The sequence below is a fragment of the Condylostylus longicornis genome, unplaced genomic scaffold, assembly GCF_029603195.1.
Source record: "Condylostylus longicornis isolate FDR11 unplaced genomic scaffold, ASM2960319v2 ptg000006l, whole genome shotgun sequence".
Lineage (NCBI taxonomy): Eukaryota > Metazoa > Arthropoda > Insecta > Diptera > Dolichopodidae > Condylostylus > Condylostylus longicornis.
Genome location: NW_026577975.1, coordinates 204,601 through 224,879, shown reverse-complemented (window position 1 = coordinate 224,879; position 20,279 = coordinate 204,601). Strand labels below are relative to the sequence as shown.

The following is a 20,279-nucleotide window of genomic DNA, read 5'->3' as shown; positions in this document are numbered from 1 at the left end:
TAGTGTACAGGTACATGTAGTGTGTCTGTCTGTATTAATAAAACGTTGTGTTAGGAGTATTTCAAAAGCATAAGATTTTATAAAGAGTATATGGATGCGAAATGAAAAATGCATCGTAAATGGTGTTTTATGGTTAAAAAATATTTTGTTGGTGTTAAATACAAAAATTATGGCTTAATATTAAAGAAAACTTGAAAAAAACAGAGAAAAACCGCAGGTATTTATAGGATTAACTATAATGTAATTTGTATGAATGCGTTTTTAAGCAATTTTCTAAAGATTTTTACAGTTTTTTATATTTTTTTTTTTTGTATTGTATTTTGCGGTTTATAAACAATGATTTTTCAAATTTTACAAGTGGGAAATTAGTATAAATTAAAATTTTTGTATTTAACACTCTTTATATGAAGAGGATATTTGGGGAGTAAAGGTACACATATACGTATATGAGTATCATTTTTGAAAAGACATCAATTTAAAAAAAAAAATAATTGACAATATTAGAAATTATAGATGGTTTAATAATAAAATTTTGTATAGTTAGTTTCAAAATTCAATTAGCAATTATTTTAATTTTATTTAATTTCACCTGTTTATTACTGTTGTAATTTTTTGTAAGCATAATCGAATAATTAACGTCAATTTTACTTAATATTTAACCCCTTTGTCTACCCCCATCAGTTTAACTTTGCACTGCAATGTTAGACAATTCAGCTACTCCTTTTGCTATCTGTTTAAAGTTACAATAGCACAGGAGTATTACAGTTAAACCCAATTTGCTATAAGTTCATAGGGTATATAATTGGAGTTTTTGGAACTTTCGGAGCAAGGAACAATTTCGAATAAATTTGATCCAAAAACATGGTACAATTCACAATGGTTTGTTTCTCTTTAAATTGTACTTGGACACTGGATTGAGACCGATAGTTTCATGGATTTACATTCGAATTTGCATAATTTAACAAAAATCTCTTTGTCTTAATCGGAGTCCGATGTTAAGTTTCAGATCCAGTTTAGTTTCGGAAACCTAAACTTAATTTTTGTTAATTATTTTTAGTTTATATTGTCTTATTGTTTTTACCATATTCGATATGCACTAATGAATTTTTTTTTGGTATTAAACTTACAAATCTCCGAAATAAATGTAAAAAACAAATTTGTTAAAAATTTTTAAGTTCACTTGAATTCGACTAATATGGAAGTTAAAAAGAGGAGAGCCATTTTTGTTTTTTTTTGTACTTTTATCTCTAATTAGCAAACACTTCATTTCTTCATTTACAAAATGAATATATACAAGAAAAGTGTTAAAATCACACTTAAGCACTATTTTTTTGAAACCATTTACGGCGTAATCTTTAAACGCTTAAAATGTGTTTGTTTTTTTCTTTTTAATTTTTTTCCCATTTTTTTTTATTTCCTTATTATTTTTTAAAATCGTTTTGTATTTTTCTTAGTGTTTTTTGTTATTTTTTTTTTTACAAATATTTGTTACGTTTTTTTTTTACTTTTCTACAAAACTTTTCCTATGTCTTTTGTTAAATGTGGCAAAAATCTAATTTCAAAAAAGTTTTTCTTTTGTTTTCTTTTTCATTATTTTTAGGTTTTAATTAGAGAATTTTATTTTTTCTTTTTCGGTAAAATGTTATATAAGGTTCGAAATGATATTATTTGAGGGAAGATGATTTAACGATAACAAAAAAAAAATATAATGAGAACTTTACCTATTATTATTATTGAACAAAAGAACTTTCTCCTCAATAATTTGTTTTTCGAATAAAACGTTAAACCGATATTTTCATTTGCATTTAAAATAGAAAAAGATTTTCATTCAAACAAATGTTCGGAATAAAATTCGGAGTTAATTCGGAATAAAAAAATTTCGGAATAAAATGTTGCTGGTTAGTCAGGGTCAGAGTGGGAGTTGAAAATTTAAAAAGAGAATTTTTTTTTGTGAATTTAAATGAAGACATCGGAGTCGGAACGCAGTTGAAATCAGAGTCGGTGTCGAAATCGATGTTGAAATCCAGGTCGAAAATGGGTTTTAAATTAAAAATACTCGTATATTTTGTTTTGTATTCACGATTGTCGAAGTTGTGATCCAAGACCAATTTGAAGTAAGTTTAATACTTAGTTACTAAATAGTTGAAATCAGATTCGGAGTCACAAAACGTTGAGATAAATATGATAAGTGAAATGTAATCCCATTATTTATTTTACTAAGCTTAAAATTTCCTGATTTTTTTTGTTTTCCTGTCGTTGTTTGTTCTTTTAAATTTAATCGATTATTTAAAACTCTCCAAACCACACTTAGAAAAATATTTCGATTTTTAAAAAATTTTTTATTCATTAAGCTACACTAATATTATTTGATTATGTAAAATCTAGAAATATCGCAAAATTTTGTTTATGGTATTGAAGTTTAAGAAAAAATTTACGATTAATTGAACTGTGGGAGATTCCAAGAATTCCAAGAATTCAAGAAAAAACTTCCATACATCATTAAGAATAATTAAAAGCCCACAATTAAACAAGGTTTTTTTTTTTAATATTTCGGAGTTTTTGTTTTTTATTGTACGCCAACAAAAATTAAAACTTTTTATTTTAAATTCGTTCTTGTTTTTTTCATTTGTAATTTTTAAAATTGTAAGTTTTTTTTTTTTATGAAATTTGTTTTGTATTTTTGTTACGCATTTTATGGGTGGTGTTGATAAACTTTTTTAGGTGTGTGTTGTTATTTTTTTTTTTTGTTTAAAAATTTCTTTCATTTCGCGTTAAAATCTCTTCCGTTCCGTTTCTACTACCACCTCCTTTAAAAAATTTTATTAACCTCTTTATAATGTTCTCCTATATACCTTACCTTAGGTTGGTACCAGCACCAACCTTATATACAAAAATTTCTCTTTTTTCAATATCGTTTTATTATCGTTTAAGAAAAAAATTCTTCGTTCATGCAAATTTTTTCTTATTTATTTTTCGAATTTTGTGTTTTTTTTTAAATATTTAATTTAAAAAAAATATAAATACTTTTTTTTTTATATTATTTTTTTTAATTATTTCTTTTTAATTTGAAAATTTCATTTTTTTTTAAAGGAATTTATATTTAAGTGCTCGCTTTAAGCATCGCAAAAGAGTTAATGACCACTGAAAAATGACATAAAACAGAATAACAACAGAATAATAATAATGATATGTAAGTACTTTGACTTTAAATATTAGAGTGACCAGATATTCATCAGAAGATGAGGATATATGGCTGATTCAAACCTCGATGATTATTTATAGAATAAGAAGAGATAAGAAATTCTTTTCAAAGCGCTGTTGCGGTAATGGGATTTCTAGACGGTAATGAAGAAACTTTAAAGTAAATCTTTGTAATTTTTTCTAGAGGCTCAAGTAAGGGTCTAATGCGGTCTTCGTTTTTATTTGTAATCATGTAATGAAATGTAGAAAAATAAATGAAATAGAAAGAAGATATTCTAAAATTAACAATAGAGCCCGCGTATAATTAAAGTGAATAGCACATAAAAATAATTTTTGGCCATTGCAATTAATAAGAGACTTATAAATAAAGAAAAAGAGCCGCTTTTTAATTGAGATATTTTTCATTAGTCGTTCCATAGAAATTCTCGTAAAAATGAATAATTTTTGTATATCCTTCTCATAAGTTCAATTAATTTCAAAAATTTTACTCTCTAATTTAATGTATTTTTACTTATATTTCATAACGGGCCTATGTGTACCATATGGTAGCCGCTTCAACCTAGCCTATCCTAATCTATACCTATGTATTAAAACTTACGATATAAAAGTTTTAGCTTATTTATGTCTTTTATCGTAAAAATATGTATTAAATTTTTACGATATGAGACGTAAATTTATATCGTAATTTTTTTTTACGATATTAGAACGGTCATGCTTTTACAATATGAAAATATTATGTTTATCATCCGTTTTATGTAATTGTTGCTTTTTGCACCGTATATATTGAAAAGAGGCAAATATCGTTTATTAAACTAAGTTCAGCTGGTAACCTTTGTAGACATTTTAAATCAAAATTAAAGACTTTATCTTTCATAAAATGGTAGCAAAGTAAAACTAAAATGTTTTATAATTATTATGATTATTATTCACATACATACTTACACAATGTCTATCTATACAGATACATATTTTTTATAAAAATGTAGATTTATGTACAATTAAGAGCTATTTAAGAACGTATAACTCTTTTGTAATTACATATTTAAATATGTCACCTTATACTCGTGTAAAACAAAAAAAAAATGAGCAAAAAACGCAACTTTTTTTTTATTTGTCAATCATAATTAAAGAGAAACTAAGAAAAATTATTGTTAAAGAATTTTGGAAGGCAAAAAAAATATATAAAAAAAAAAAACAAATGAAAAGAAGTTAAAGATCTTTCATTAAAACTAATATTTTGGCAATGACCTAAGACTATAGGGTACTAGAAAATATTACAAAAACTTAAAGAAAAAAAAAATACAAACAAAAGCAAGATATACGAGTATTTTTTTTTTGTTTTTTTGCTTTTTTTTCGACAAAAACACTCCAAGATAAATAATTTATTGACCTTGCTGTAATCAATTAATTAGGGTCATAATTTATAACTTAATTTGTACACCTCAACTCACCTTATGCTTTGAGTGAATTTAAGTTAGAGGATAGAAAAAAGAAGGCTTGTTATGTAATTAAGACAATTGTAATTTTTTTTTCTTCGTATAATTTTAGGAAAAAATTTTTAAAACAAGTAATTGAACTGGAAATTCATAAATTATGTAAACTTCAAAAAAAAATTTTTTGAATTTGATGAAATTTTTTGATTTTATTAAAATGAAATCATTTTTTTTTCAAATAATGAGCAAACTTTATTAATTATTTTTGTTAAATGGAACGACATTTATTAGATAAGCGATTGAGTCTAAGAAATATTAAAAAATTACAAGATTTTGTCATCTGAATAAATAATGACACATGTAAAAAATTTTAAATTTTACTGAAATTCTTATTAAAATTAACAGAAATACAAAAATATGTTGTAAATAACATTCAGAATCTAACGGGCCCCAACTTACGGGATTCCCAAGAGACCAGACGGTCATTGTTCCGGTAAACAAATCATTAGAGTGTTAAAATGGATAGGTCATTTAAAAAAGAGTGGTAAAGAAAATTTTAAAACAAAGTGAAAGAATACCAGAAACTGATGAGCTTGCCGAAGTTGGAAAGAAAAAGGGAAGAGGAATGTTTAATGCTGAAAGATTGGAAGCGGTTGACGACGTTTTTGCAATATAATAGATAAGGAAGGGTTGAAAAATATTAACAAATTAATTGATTGAATATATCGATATATTGGTGGAAAAAAAAACGGCCCACATTTCGTTCAATATGAATTGGAAGAAAACCAGCTCACTAGTACACACGTTGTAGAATATACAACTATGATGATCCACAAATTGGCGCAGGTGGACAAACTTAAAGAGAGAGAGAGCACAGGAAGGTATACGAAAAAAATGCAAAAATTGCCACAAATTTTACATGAGTCAAAAAAAAAATACACCAGTAACAACAAAATTGAAGGTGCATTTAAATGGTGAATTAAGCAGGCAAAGAGACTAAGAATTGACTCTTAAAACAACCTGCGATTCCAGAAACATTTCTGTAAAATATAAACCACAATATTCGTTTTCATGTACTCGTTCCATGCAATACTAGTAGATTGGTAAATTGGTAGATTCCAAGGGAATCGAGTTGGACAAGATGACATATCCTGTAGTCCATCGCAGCTATTCGCGACTTATTGCAGCTTCTGTACGTTTCCGCTTATAATATTCCTCTTCCCATAGTACAAAACTGGAGATATCCCCAAGGGAATTAGACAGAAGTTCCCGAACGCTCAGGAAACCTTGTCGAACACAATTACAATGCCACAAAAGCCAGTATCGGGCAGTCACAAAGGATGTGTACGGCGATCTCGTCATCACCCACAAAAAATCTACACAAGTGAGAGTCCATTTCTCCAGTTTATGCAAGTGATACCATACTGAGAAATGTGCAGTAAATTTACAATGCAATACTAGTGATATTTTCAAGAAAATACTCTCTTGTTTCTTCCGTGTTTTACTCTCTTTTTCTCATTTATCAGTGAGTGAGAAAATTTTTATCACACAATGTCTCAACCAGTCTCAACATTATCGGATGCATACTCGTAATTACATTTTATTTAATAATATTGTGCTTTAAATAGATTTTTTGAATCTTATTATTATTATCTATTTTAAATATTTAATTAAAATATTTTATTTTCTATATAAAGATATGCTACTTGTATACATATAAGTTCTATATACTTGTACATTTAAATTCACAATTATCAACTAAAATAAAGTAATAAAATTCACAATTATTAATTAATTTTTACATTTAAAGACTTTTAGAATTGTTGCGGATTCCTTTACATGTACAAAATCGCCCATTATAAGTAATTTATTAATGTAATCAAATTGAAAATGACAGACAATATAATATTATAATGGAAAAAATTAACATATGTAGTTAGCATCTAGATAATTACACCTCTTCAAAATGACAGAAAAAATATTAAAATATTGCAATATTCCTCTTGCATTGAAGTCAATAATATCTTAAGAAAAATTTGAATTGGAAGTAATTATGGATATTGAGTGTATATTCTTGGAATTGTAATTATAAATTAATTAAAATGTAGTTTTTTTTCTAGTAAAAACAAAACAGAAATATTTAAGGCTCTTTTTGAAATTCCATTTCATAAGGTACCTGTGCAATAAAATGTAAATAGTAAATAATTTGTAGTACTTGTATAAGATATTCTTAAAACGTTTTGTATATCTTTTATGATAATTTATTCAAAAAAAAAAAAAAATTAAAATTAAAATTTTCAAGACAGGTTTTTTACCATTTTTTTTTTGTAGCTATACTCGTACCATTGAAATTCGTGCATTTTTGATTTTTTTTTTTACCTTTTTGACCTAGACACAATAATCGATTCTGTCAACAATAACAGGAGCCTTTCATTTTAATGTAAACAATAATAATGAAAAAAATACTTAAAATTTTTTCTTGATTTTTGTAATTTTTTTTTTCTGTTTAAATGGAAACATGTGAAATTTTTGTTAAAAGATTTTAAAGACGACTGACAAAACTCATACCTGATTAAATTTTATTGATAAATTATTATTGATGAATCGAAATTTTTTTGTTTTTATCTTTTGAAATTAATGTATCGATTTCTTAAAATTTTATTTTTTATTTTATTATTTTTTATTCACCATATTGAATATGACCAAAAATAAATAAATTCTTATGTTTATTGAGAAAGTTTTGATCACTTTTATTGAGAGTTTATGATTACAATATAATGAGGTTAGTGCAAGTTAATTAGAGATAATCAACCATTCAAAATGGCAATAAAACTGTTTTGCTATATACCATGACGTCCCTGACTTCAATTGTGCAGATATAATTATGCAGTATAATGGCAGTACTATTACGTTTGATTGCAATATGTAGATAGAGCACTGTAATATGTGGATCGCATTTATTAACATTCTGCATATAAAGCTAGTGAAATACGGACACAATAATAATATGACATTTTTACATGTTTGCTAATCAATATCAAAATTAAGTACGCATATATTTACAAAAAAAATCTTGTCTCCTCCTATTTCCCCACAGATTCTGAAAGTGTCTTCATCTTCCAAAGTAAATCTCTTCATTTGACCCCTGAGTCAACAATTATTCGTTAGGAGACGCATGAGCATTCTCACCAGATTCTTACCCATTCGTATTATTTTCCTATATCGTTTTTGGTTATAATTTTCTAATTCCTGTGGTCCTGTCGAACCCCCGGCGGCCAAGTTCCAGAAAATGGTTCCGGACCCATAAAGGGTATATTGGCCTCCATCCTTGTCGTAATAAATCACTTCAAATATTGTGGTAAGATAACGAAAGTAATTTTAATTAAATAATTACATATAAATATAACGAATATCGATTAGATTCGTGTTCTCAATATTGAGAACTCAAACATTAAGAGCTTTAAACCGCAATTCATTTAAAAGTTTTAAAACAAAATTATCAATTAATATTAGAATATAAAAGAATTATTAAATTCTTACAAAAAAATTGACAGTATGCCTACTTAAAATATGTAAAACTTAAAACAACTTAAATAATTTCTAACTATCCGGATTATATAACAATAATACAAATGAATCAACCTCACTCATTATAAGATTACCTAATCGCTATACCAATTCTTATTTAAAATTCACAACATTTACCTGTTGTATAAAATCTGATTTCTATATCATATGCTCATATGCATAATGTATAAGGCAAGTATATAATGTAGAATAGAGAGATCTATAGAGACAAACATAATATTTTACTATTTCTTTTTTTTTTGGTGTTTCTTAATATATTATTTTTTTTAACCATATATCTTGCTGTTTTTTTTTTTGTATTTTAATTTTTTATTGTTGTTTTAGATCTAAGAATCTGTTTTAGTTATACATATTACATAATTATGCAAAAATACAGGTAATAATAACGAAAAAAAGAAAGAGAGGAAAAAAAAATATAACATGGACAAAAAATAAAACAAATAACAATGAGAACAGTAACAAGAGAAAGAAAAAAACACAAAATTCGTTATCATGAGATTTTCGTCCGATCGGATCATTTCATAGACAAAATATAGAGAGTATAAGTGAATGAGTACCGAACTACCGTACTACCGAACCGATTGCCGTGCGGATGAATTTAAAATTCGATTAATGTTTAATGTTGATCAGGTTGAATTTGAAATATGTGTGCTGCTAGTGATTGTTGTTGTTTACTATTTTGATTAATTTTTTTTTCCTATTTCTTCTAGCATAATATTAAATAAATTTTACGATTTAAGCATTTTTAGTTTGCTCGCTTATTTTTTTTTCTTCTGTTTTTTATTTCTGGGTTAACTGTTCATCCGCGATATAAATATTTTAATTAACTTCTATTGCTACCATAACTCTTGAGTTTTTATTTTTTTTTTTTTTTCAAAATTTTGTGTAATAATTTTTTTTTAGATCGTCGTCACGACACGATGATACATAAGAGATGAGTGAAATATTTTAATATTTTTGTTGTTTTGTTTTTCTCTAATTCTCTTATGTACTCTTACCGCTCGCAGTTTTCAGTTCAGTTCAACTCAATTATTTTTAAAGATTAGAAAATCATAATTTTTTTTAACATGCTTTTTTACTAATATTATACGATCAATAGATATTTTACTATGTGTATAGAGCTGTTAATAACAGACAGGTGAGAAATTATTGTTTTTACATATTAATATAGTTTTTTTTTTTTCGTATTTATTAATAAAACAAAAATAATTTCCTAGGAAGTAAAAAAAAAATTAAATTAAAAAAATTTTAATAAATTTTTGTCTGAAATTATTGTGATTTTCTGAATTTATATACACAATTATTATAATAAATAGAAAATAGAAGAAATAAAATCGGAATTCGATATGGGAAATTAAAATAAAATTGTGTGATCTGCAAAAATACTGAAAAAAACAGAAATATGAAAAATATAGAAATAAAAATGAAGAAATTAAATTATTTTTTTTTATAATAATTTCACGCAATAATTTTTTTGAAGAAGTCTTTGAAAGCGAATTTAATTCTTGTATATGAAAAAAATATTATAAAAGATTTGAAGTAGTGTTAAAAGTGCCTGTGGTGTATCAAAAGCCTAAAAATACAATTACGTGAAAAGTTATCACAATTTCACTTGAATTTATAATGTTCCGTTATTTAAATACCGTATTTTCTACAATTATTCATTTTTCGGAATAATATTTATATAAAAGCTATGCGGAACTGAACGAATTATCTAAGTATGAGTTAGTACACAATTAAAAAATTTCCCTCACATACTTACAGTAAATACAGTCAACCGAATTTATAAAATTTTCATCATTTTTTTCAATTGTCTATGGCTATAATCAAGAAGCTGGTAAGGGTCTGGCGTTGAAGCTGGAATTCAACAAAAACTGGTTAAATGTAGCAAGATGCCGACAGGCCAACTTATACTTAGTCCTATACTCAAGGAAAATTTCTTCAGATATTACTACGTATGGATAATAAAATGGTTCATTTAATAATGTATATTCTGACTGGGCACAGTCACTCTTTGTTGAGAGCGAATACAAGCTCTGAGTGATTTTAATTTACAAATGAATATTTTGCATTGTATTGAAATAATTCATATGTATTTAAGAATTCTATAAGGGCTATCAGCAAGAACAATGGAGTGGAATGTGCATTTGAGGTACAGAAACTGATGATGATTGCAAAAGCCAAGAATGCTAATCAATAGTATTTATAAATACAAAAAAAAACAGCAACCTCCCAAAACATCTTTTTACCCGCGAGTACCGCGAACTATCATTAATACGTTATTGATCATGCACCTATCTATACGAACTTTAATGAATTCATAACATTTTTTATTATTAAATTGGTTTTTTTTTAGACATTATTGGGTTTCATTCATTCGGAAAATGATTTTTATACTCCCTTTAATATTTTTTTTTTGCCGTTTCATTCTCATAAAAGGTAAAATTCAAAAAAAAAAATTTTAAAGTGAAAATTATTTTGGACTTATCTAAACTGAACTCTTGAATCTGGCGCAAAAAAAAATTTATTTATTTTACATTGCACACATGTCTTCACCATCTTTATTTCAATGAAATTTAATACTTTTATTTTAGTGCAATACTTTAAATATTGAATAAATTTTGGCTTAAAATTATTCAAGCCAATATTTTATACATATTGTACGAAAAGTATAACAATTGCATGCATGTGTCGTCATATTGGCGGAAAATTTTACGTGTTTGTATCCATTTATGCTATTGATAAGACGTAAAACAAAAATGGAAGAAAATGAAAGCGATACTTTTTTTTATGAAACTTTTAATATTTTCTTAACGTTTTAACTATTTACCCGATTTTTATTGAATAAAATAGAAATAAAAATTTATTATTTTTATGCTGATACACTGTTATACTAATATTAAATTTTGTACTAGTAGAATACAATAACAATAATTTTGAATGTTTCATATTAAAAAAAATTGTTTTGGTTTTACAAATCATTTGTAATTCGAATATTACCATATGTTTCCCAATAATGTGAAGATATTACAGTGTTATTAATGGTTAATTTTAAGGTATTCGTATAAATTATGTATAAAATTATTAAAGTTGCTAAAGATATTATTTTGAATAAAATGAACATGTTAATGATTGAACAAATTACTATGAAATTATTATGGTAAGCTGAGACTTTGGAATTTTTATAGCCAAGAATTTTGAGAATTTTATTTCAACAAAAAATCGGTCATATTCGGTTGAATAGTTTTTTTGATGTGATTAAATGTATTTAGCTTATTAGAAGGTAATGAAAATGAATGTAAAACTCTTAATATTTCACAGTTTTAGCAATAGAACTCTGCTCTTAATATTTAAAAAAAATTGGTATTCGTGTATAACGGAATTGGCATTCATATATAATAGAATTCACATTTGTGTATAACAGAATTGGTGCTCGTGTATAACAAAATTGATATTCATGTATAACAAAAATTATTGTAATATTTGTGTATAACAGAATTATCTTTTGTGTATAACAGAATTGGCATCTGTGTATAACATAATTGACGTATGTGTATAACAGAATTTACATTCGTGTATAACAGAATTGACATTTTAGTATAACAGAATTTACATACATGTATAACAGAATTAATATCCGCGTATAAGAGAATTTATTGCCATTTGTGTATAACAGAATTGGCATTGCATTTGCCTTACATAATTTTCCAATCTTTTGACTGCCATTTCAAGTTCTTTTAGTAGTTTACCTATATGATCTGATTCAAGTATATTTGCCTCGATTTCAAAGTGCGTACCTATATTTAGTTCAATGTGCGCCGTAAATTTCGCATAAAGTTTACATAATCGTTCTGCGCATAATGAACTTTGATACTAAATTTAATTTTAAATAAAAAATGTTGGAAAAAAGTACAAAAAAAAATTTATACCATAAAAATTCCAAATTTATTAATGTAAATTGTTATACGATTACTATCAAAGATATTTTGGTTTATTGTGGATTATTTTCAATTTTGTTTTTTTGTTTATGACTGTGGTAGCAATAAATTTTACTGAAGAACTGAATCGCATTGATTGCCAATCGCTGTTCATACGCCGTTTTTTTTTTTGTGTTTCTTTAAAAATTTAAAAATGTTTCTTATCGCGTGAAGAGCCTTTTTTAATTTGGGCACTCTTTTTTGTTTCTTTATACTTTCATTTCATTTATTTACTGAATATGAGTTCTTTTTGGATTTTTATCTTTATAATGTCAGGAATATAAATTCCTTTTTTAAATTTCAGGCTATTTATTATATATAAGGTAATTTGATTCCTAATAATTGAAAAAGCGTTAATAATTTATGACTTAAACTTTTATGCTAATGGAAAATTTTAATATGAAATTTAGTTAAAATATTGGGGTCTTAATAAAACTATAACCTAATGTTAATAAATTTCCAGAATTTTAGTGAAAATGTGAGCATGTTGCGGTCAGATTTTTATTGATTTTGAAGGAGCTGCATAAGGAAGGACGTTTTTGATTTTAGTTCGCACTGTGATGTACACAATTTACTTTATTACTATCACATTTTTATAATCTATGCTAAATAAACTTAAATTATAAGTATAAAATAATTATAAACTAGGTTCTGTTTTTGAAAATATAAAAAACTTACCAAATGACCTTGAAAAATATTTTATCAAATAGTGTTCTTGAAGCCAATTAAACAAAACATTCTGAAATTAAAACCAAAAATAGAAAAATAAATGTTAAGATAATTTGAAAATTTCCAATAATTTTATGTATGTATTATATATGTACAAAGGTATCTTCATAAAATATAAGATATTATTTAAAATAGCAGCTCTGCAAGTATACTACAATATTTAAAAGGAATAAGCGCCAGCTAGTAGCGATTCAATTGTATAACATGTGACTATTTGGAACTTTTTGGAACCGTATTTTTGAGATGGTCGATTGCATAGAGAGTTTTCGAAAAAATTTATTTCGAGGTTTAAAGGCTCTTCAAGCCATATGTGACCAGTTTTGAAAGGGACTTGAAAGAAAATTGAATCTGTTCTACATAATCAGTCTTCATGCTCATGATTTTGGAAAGTAGACGCATTCTGCAGCCGCAACCCTGACAACCATTGATATCATAAAATTGTTACATACGTTATAACTATACGTTTTGTATCATACACCCTGCCGATTTTTAAGAGTTAACATTAAAATTCTGGTATTAGTATGCAAAATTTTGGATCCTGCATAAATTAGTAAAAATTTTCAATACATCAAAACTTTTTTGATTCTTCATCCAGATTTTACTAGATTTAAGGTTGCAATAGTATATTTTAAGGGGTGCTGTATACTAACACACACAGCTACTTAAGTGTATATAAATATTTTTGAAATTATAATTGTATGAACATAATTTATTAACTTATTAGCTTAATTTTGGGCGTAAAAATAATGTTGACATAATCTTGATAAGAATAAAACAAAAAAACAAAACAAAAAATTTTCATTATCGCGAACAACTTAAATGAAGATTTTGTTTGATTTGGCATTATTACAAAAAAAAAAAAACAGTGTGCGCCAGTCTTATAACAAAATAAGTACAAATATCAAAATGTTTGCTTAAATTTTTCAATTTGTTGTTGTGTTTATTTCTAGGTTTTTTTGGTTTTTTATAACTAAGTCAGTGACAAAATTATGAGTCGTCCTTATTAAATTAGGAATCAAATGGATATTGGAATTTAATAAATTTTTTCCAGATTATAGTAAAATATTTACTCTAATTAATAGATTTTTTAAAATTAACTGTTATACTACCTTTTTTAATTGTAATAGAACTTTAATGATCGGGTCAGAACATTTAAAAATTCGATTTCCAATTAAATCATTAATTTTGAGTTATGCTTTCCTTGTTACCACAGATTTATAAATTATAACTATAATTTCTTGACTAAATTTCTGAGACTTAAGAATATACGTTTTAATACTTGCCACACATTTTTAATCAAAATCATATTAATATTTCATTTCTTAAAACGGAGCAATTTTCTAAATATGGTAGCTTATTTAAACACATTTTAGTTAAATAAACCATAAACCTTATAAATATTAAAATCACATTGCATACTTTCTAAATTTTTATGTTTTGTTTAATTTATGATAAAAAATAAATTATAAGTGTAAAAAAAACTTAAAAATTTCACGTACTAAAATTTGAAATTATATGATTTTAGTTATTATATTTACAGTGCCTATTAAATTGGAATAAAACTGGAAGTTTTGTAGGTTGTAAATATATCATTAGGCGAAAATAAGCTCAACTTCGTTCTGTTACGAAGCACTTGTTAAGGCTCAATAAATTTAGATTAAAGCAATGATTCGGCTTAAAGCATGGTTAAAGAGTTTAAGTTGCTGAAAACAAGTTTATACAAGAGTAGCGGTGTCTTATTTGCATTATTCTTATCATATTACAAAATATCCAGTTATTGCATACACTTAGGGATGTTGGGAGAGAGAGTGGCTTAATCTAATGGAAGTGGTTCGAACTAAAGCATGGTTAAAGAATTTAAGCTACTGAAATGCAAATTACATAAGAAGATAATGTTTTGCTTGCTTTATCATATTATGTCATATCATAAAATAACCAGTTACTGCATACTTTTAGGGACAAAAATCAATTGAAATAAATTGATTTAAAAATTTAAGTATAGTAAGACCAAATAAACCAATTCACATTTCTTGACTTTTATATAGAAATTATGCAGTGCTTTTATAAATTCTCAGATAAAGCTTGTCAGCTTTAATGTTATACTTATTTCAAAAGGAGATTTTCATGAAAATGAAACAATTTATCATATCCGAATTTCAATTAAGAAGCTACTTAATTTAATATTATTGTTTTTTTTTTTCAAATCTACGATAATCGAACTTATATTTTTGCAATTTTATAACCACTATTTAGTTCAGGTAAGTTTCCTTGAGTTAGAAATAGAAAAAATTGTTATACTTTACTCGCCAAATTCCTATAAAGTATAACTTGCCTTGATAAATTTAACATTGAACTTTTCTTATACAATATACAAATTGTTTTGAAATTATTTAGGAAAAAAAAAAATATTCTAAAAATAAATATAAAAAAAAAAATATGTTTTATAGAGCAAAATATCTAAGTATGTACAATATATGTGTGTATGTAGATAAACATACATAAATATGTATAACACTTATATTTTGGAATCTAATAACAAAAATTTTATTTACCTTTATTCAGGTTAATATTTTTTTTTTTCGTATTTCTAATTAGTGAAAGGTAATTAAAATTAACAATAAATGGAAAACAGTTATTTACTTAGTTGAAATAACTATTATTTTTTTTTTCAATTTTATGACTAAACATACATATATATTATAAAGTACTAAGTTTTGCATATATACGTATATTTTATTATTGTCAATGTATAATCGTAATGTTAAAGACGTTGGCTGCGATAGCTGATAACTGAACGACAAATATTTGTAGTCTATGTTATTATTAAGAATAATCTGTAATACATACATATATTCACATATTTTAAAGTGTTCTACTATACAATATATGCAGATATATATGGGTATTATACGATATCTGTTATATAAAAATTTTTTTTTAAAATATTTTTAAAAGTTAAATATTTTTGATTATTTTTCAAGTGAAAATAATTGAAAAAATATGTAGAAGTTATTTAGGTCAAAATATCAAAAACACATAAAATAAATATATTGAATATATTATAAAATTATGGAATATTCTTCCTCCCGTTACCCTCCATTCAAAATATATTTTGTTACTATCATTATGATTGTTACTTTAATTATTGTAGCTGTTATGAATATTATACTTTTCATAAGAGAAAATGAAATTATGAAAATTTGTAAATGAGTAAGGTAGTATTCCTAAAACTGCCCCAGTTTGATGAGCTCTTGCTACTGTTATACTTTTGAAATCGATAAATCGGTTTAGTCACCTCCAATTACTCTTAAGACTTTTAATATTAGTTCACCCCGTGTAATTTTTATGAACATGATATCACAATTTTCTGTTTTTAAAATTTGATGTTAAACAAGATTTTGTTCTCGAAAGCAAAACACTCCTTTAGAGAGGCAGAGATTGCCATAATTTCAAATCGTTTTTTGATAATTTTAAGTGTAATAATAAATCGTCTGAAATCAAAATCCAATCCGAAATTTAATTAAAATTTTTTAAAAGCTCTTAATTCATTTTTAATTTTAATAATTAGATTAACTCGACTAAATCCTTTTATTCGGGAAAAAAATTCTTTGCCCTGTAAAAAATTAGAATCTTGCTACCCCTATTCTCCTTCCTGCAGCCCATTCTTTTTCTAAAAATGATTTACTTTCTTTGCATCACAGAAATCGCTTTAAATTTGTTATTTAAGTTTTTAATAATTTTGTATTTTATTTAAGATGTTTTATTAGCACATTTTCCCCGCCATTTGCTCCCAACACACAATATATGCAATGTCTGCTTTGAAAATTAAATTAAAAGTGATTTGCACCCTACTCCTACAACAACATCCATATACGTTACCAATTTCATTTTTTTAAAGGTATCCTCGTATATACTTAAAGGTATCCTTTTCAATTTTTTAAATTTTTATTATAAGAGAAAATAATAAAACGAGTTTTTTGACATTTAAACAATTTTAAAGTACAATAAGTAGCAAATCATACTCTTTAAATTTTACATTCTATAAAGGGTAATGGAAAAAGAAATGTATAAATCCATAAATATAAAATATATTAAAAAAGTAACGTGGTAATATTAAAATTATTAATCCAATCAACTGTTGGTATCCAATCTGAGGATTAATCAATTTATCAAATTACTGCAGTTACCACAAACTCAGAAACCTAAATTCACCTGTATCTAATTGTAAAAGCCATCTGAAGCTCAATGTCTTAGAACTACACAGAAAATGTCCCGTCATCTCTTTCTCTTCCGATAATCACTTCAGGGTTTACAATCACTTCAAAAATTTGCGTACATCATAATTTGATATATCGTCGCCCTGTGAGAAGATCAAGTGTCACCCGAGCCCCTTTTTTTTGTAAAAAAATATTTCCGTCGGCCTCTCACTTCATAGATTTGAAATGATAAGTTTAGCTTGCTTTATTCCAAAAGGTTCTTCCCCAGGGTGGAACCTTTTGAAATGAGGTAATAATTGGTTCTGCTGAGGGTAAGCCATCTGTTTCCACTAAATAGCATTTCCGTATCATCATGATAGTTCGGCTCAAGGTAATTCGTACTGACTGTCGTTCCTAACGAAAGCAATAGCAAGGATAGGGTAAACTGTGTTGTAAGTGAAGCAATAAATTTTACATACCTTACAAATATCTAAAGAAGTATTCTTATTTATATTTATTCTTGCATCCATGGTATTGTTTTTCTATATTTTTTTTTTTCTAAATGCATGTAATTCGAGAATCTACTCGCGTATCTTATTTAATCGCCCTTTAAAGGTAGAACGAAGAATTTTTCATTTTCAATTTCATATAGATATTATGAGTTGGTTGGCTTGTTTCTTAATAGATTTTTATTGTTTCTGTTATAATGTTGTTGTTACATTTTAACTTTTTATCCACTAAATTGATTTTATTGGATCTCATTCTATATTATATACAAATTTAAAATCTTGTTGCTTTAAAGGTAAATTTTTTATCTCGGTATCGCTATTCTTATATAGTTACAATATATAGATACAATTTTTCTTATTTTTAATACACTCTTATATTGAATTATGAGAATGAGATTAAAATAAAGGTCATCCTTCAAATACACATAACAATAAAAATATAAGCAATAAAGTTCTGCAACAGTTGGGTTCATCTGTTCATTTTAACGATTTATAAAGAAAATTTTGTATTCTTATATAGTGAAGACTTATTGTGTGTTATTATACAAAGAAAATAATAAAAGGACAATAACCCTAAAAATAAAATTGAAAATAAAATAAATTGTTTTCAAATAAAATTTAATATTTCAATTTTAAAAAAATGAATCCTGAACTTTGATAAACTTTAAAAATTAAGTTTGTATTGTAGTCTCAACTGTTTTATAAAAAAAATTTAAAAAGAATTTTGTCTATGTTTATCAAATATTTAAGAATTTAAGGCTCATGTTCAAATAAAGTTTAAAGGAGTTTTAGTCTGAGAAATCTAGTTGAATAATTAAAAGAAATTTAATTTAGTAAATATGGTCATAGACTGGAAAACGTGAAGATTTCAATCATATTTTTTTGTAATTACAGGATGTCTAAACCTGTCATTTCAAAAAGAAATGTGAGCTGTTCTAGGCTCAACCGGATATTTCTGTAACAAAGACTTGGAAGAAAGGAGATCTCTCTGCCAAAAAAAGTTATTCGTTGTTGATCCTAATAAAATACACGAATTCATTGGGAGAACGTGTAGGTGCCAGGATAATATTTTCAGTCGGGTTGGTGGTTCTTGTATTTGGTGAAATAAATGACTGCCATTCTTTTATACTGTTTGAGGATATACTATTGTCACCTTAATTCGAAATCTAATTCATTCTAAGATTGATAAATTGTATGAACAACTTTTACAAAGTAATAAAATGTTAATCTTTCCTTCTAGATTGCTTATGTTAAATGCAACTTTCATACTGGAAATTCATTGAAATCACTATAACAAAATTAAAATGTAATTTCAATTGTCGTCACAATAACTGCTACAACAGTGAAAACGCATAAATAAATGTAGATGATAACAGCAACATTAATTATTATTGTTATTAATGAATTTAGGTAATGCAGACTCTCACATAATTTATAACAAAATCAAGTTATATGAAATCGAAATTTTAGAATTGTTTTCCAAAATTAGCAAATGTAGTGCAAAAATTAAAATTTAGATCAACGCTCAGCTCTAATTTCCATTTCAAATTCAATGGAATAATGATTTTTTTTCCTTAAAAAACAAAATTTAAACATTTTTCTGCATATTATATGAAGCAATTTAATGCAGAGTAAAAAAATACAACTGTGACTCAATTATACTTGTTATTCTGAGTTAATCACACATTAAATTTAATATATGTAATTTCTTAACTCTTACATCTATAGTTATGATTAAATAAAATAATAAAAATAAAATAAAATAAAATAAAATAATAATGATATTCGCATGAAACATCACCTTGATTTGAAAGTGTGCAAGATTTATTTTAACACTTTTTTTTATTCTTTTTTTTTGATTTGATTAAAATTTTTTTTTCGAAATCATAGCGAAATTTTTCTCATACTCATTATTCACTCTTTATTATTATAGATTTATTCGAATATTGTGTATTAAATTCAAATATATATCTAGATATTATAAGAAAAATTATAAGACGCCCCAATTATAATGGTAATATTATAAGTCTACGTTGTTATTATTTATTTATTCATGTTTATACGTCATACATATTTACTAACACATATTCTGTTGTGCATTCACACATATGAAATATAATTTTTTAAAAATATTTGCAATAGGGTTTCTCAATATTATTTCATTAAATTTATGGTATAGACGAATAAAGTTTTATATTAAGACACAACTGTAAATTGCAATGGTGGTTACATGAATGTAATCAGCATTTAAATTACAAATACCAAATCTTATTCAGATAATTAGCTATTAAACGCTGGCATAACAAGCACGTGAATGGATAACATCTCTATACCTCATATTCGTTGATTTCAAGAAGGTTTTTTAACTCCATCCACTGAAATGCAATATGGAAAGCTTTGGAAAAAAGAAGTGTTCCAAGGAAAATAATTAACATCATTATGAACATGTATAAAAATGTGAAACTTTCAGTATTAGAAGTAAGTTCAGTATTTGAACACTAGTGAATCATTCACAACAAACGAAGGTGTTAAACAAGAATGTTCGCTTTCGCCACTACTATTCACCATAATATTAAATGATGTCTTGCGGGAAGTAATCAGTATTGAAAGAGGCATCTATTGGTCTGATAACAAAAAATCTGGAGA

The 20,279-nt window shown here is 25.6% G+C and overlaps 1 protein-coding gene across 1 annotated transcript in view; it reads right to left on the bottom strand.

The window, feature by feature from the left end:
- LOC129617661 (probable serine/threonine-protein kinase DDB_G0282963) overlaps positions 1–20,279 on the bottom strand; it is a 76,146-nt gene that overhangs the window by 28,150 nt on the left and 27,717 nt on the right. The window contains exon 2 of the mRNA XM_055532779.1: positions 12,878–12,938. The gene's annotated coding sequence lies outside the window, so the exon portion shown is untranslated. The remainder of the gene's footprint in view (positions 1–12,877; positions 12,939–20,279) is intronic.